Genomic DNA, 2576 nt, shown 5'->3' with positions numbered 1-2576 from the left:
TTATACAGTATAAGCGCCCAAAGCGCTTTACAACGGCCTCTCATTCACCCTTTCACACACACATTCACACACCAATGGCGGCAAGCTACCATGCAAGGCGCCGGCCCCACTCATTGGGAGCATATTTGGAGTTCAGTGTCTTGCCCAAGGACACCTCGACACGTGGCCAGCCGGGGATTGAACCGCCGGTTTTGGCCCGATTTTCCCCCTTCCGACCAAAGACAGAAAACGCCCGATTATCAGATGGCTCTAAAGATTTTCCTATAACAAAATCCTGTGGTGTGAGGTGTGTTAAGAATCAATCTCTCCCGACAACCTGCTCGGAAAATGGTCATGGCTGGCAATCGTAAATGTCAAATGTGTTCAATACTTACGACCAGAAATCATAGGGTTGCCAGATTTTTTGGTGGAATTAGCGGTTTTAGACTGTGGTTAGGGTGGAAAATGTCATTCCCATCTGGCAACCCTGCTCGCGAGTCCGACTATGACGTGGATGGAATGTAGCCAATCATGAAGCGAGCTGACTTCTTCTTTTCGTTATTCAGCACTTTATTTGCCCTGTCGCACATGGTTGCCTCGTACAGGTCAGTCAGGGTACTACGTTAGATAATAATAATAATAATAATAATTACTTTATTTGTATAGCGCTTTTCCTGCAAACGTTGCGGCTCAAAGTGCTTTAATCATTATATAATCTTAATTTAATTATTTTGTAATTTAAAGGCAATATTAAAAGGATGGGTTCACGTGAGATTTCTGGCTTGGGGAACGAGACTCTAGACTAGTCTGGAGTCTGTCGTAATGATAATCTTTATGTCTGTGGGGTGCTGAAATGGGAAAATCGGCGCACACCACACACAATACGATCAAGGCTGTTCAATCCAATATTTTTTATCTTCATGTGTGGGGTCTGTCTCAGATAAAAAATCAGTTAAGATTTTGAAAATCCTTATGTGTGTACCCCGCTTTACTTAACAACTGTGGACAATCAATTATCCTTTGCACTCTTGCTGTTTACACATACTACCGTTGCACATCCGATAATTTAGCAGGTTTGTTCATACCTCTTTTCTGATATTAGTCTCTGATTTATATTATATTACTTATCAGTTTTTAAAACACACCACACAACACATAGCTACCTTAACTGTACATAGCTACCTTAACTGTACATAGCTACCTTAACTGTACATAGCTACCTTAACTGTACGTATCTAAGTTAACTGTACATAGCTACCTTAACTGTACATAGCTACCTTAACTGTACATATCTACCTTAACTGTACATAGCTACCTTAACTGTACATAGCTACCTTAACTGTACATATCTGCCTTAACTGTACATATCTACCTTAACTGTACATATCTACCTTAACTGTACATAGCTACCTTAACTGTACATATCTACCTTAACTGTACATAGCTACCTTAACTGTACATAGCTACCTTAACTGTACATATCTACCATAACTGTACATATCTACCTTAACTGTACATAGCTACCTTAACTGTACATAGTTTACTGCTATCCATCTTTTGTATACACCTCTAACTACCATGCCTCCCATACTGTACCTATGTGAAGTCACTATCACTGTCATGTTTTGCACTATATCACTATTTGCACTTCTGGTTAGATGCTAAACTGCATTTTGTTGTCTGGTGCAATGACAATGAAGTTCAATCTAATTTAATCTAATCTAAACAGGGAATGACTGATTTTAAAGATCATGGACAGGTCTAACGCTCTTCTGTCTATATGTGCATTTAATTACCACCGTTCCGTCAATAATGCCTTCATTGGAGTGTCGAGCTGACAAGGCACTGATTGCCAATTAGCATTGCTAATTAAAGTCCCAGCCACAGAGAAGAGTGGGAGACCCTTCTGTTATGACCAGGAGTTGTGTCAAGCTAGTTAGTTAGTCAGGCCTTCCTCTGTGTGTGTGTGTGTGTGTGTGTGTGTGTGTGTGTGTGTGTGTGTGTGTGTGTGTGTCTACCACTAACTAAACTGATCCTTGCTAACATGTCTTAGAGTAAAGGTCTGCTCTACATTTGAACCATTTAGCAGACGCTTTTATCCAAACCAGACTTATAATGAGAGACAGTCTCCCTGGAGTAACTTAGGGCTAAGTGCCTTACTCAAGGACGCACTAGTGGTGGTGTTCCCAGGTCTTACTCAAGGACACACTAGTGGTGGTGTTCCCAGGTCTTACTCAAGGACACACTAGTGGTGGTGTTCCCAGGTCTTACTCAAGGGCTCACTAGTGGTGGTGTTCCCAGGTCTTACTCAAGGACACACTAGTGGTGGTGTTCCCAGGTCTTACTCAAGGACACACTAGTGGTGGTGTTCCCAGGTCTTACTCAAGGACACACTAGTGGTGGTGTTCCCAGGTCTTACTCAAGGACGCACTAGTGGTGGTGTTCCCAGGTCTTACTCAAGGGCTCACTAGTGGTGGTGTTCCCAGGTCTTACTCAAGGACACACTAGTGGTGGTGTTCCCAGGTCTTATTCAAGGACACACTAGTGGTGGTGTTCCCAGGTCTTACTCAAGGGCTCACTAGTGGTGGTGTTCCCAG

Source organism: Nansenia antarctica (genome assembly GCF_963989245.1).
Source record: "Nansenia antarctica genome assembly, chromosome: 1".
Classification (NCBI taxonomy): Eukaryota; Metazoa; Chordata; class Actinopteri; order Argentiniformes; family Microstomatidae; genus Nansenia; species Nansenia antarctica.
This window is presented reverse-complemented; position numbering follows the sequence as displayed.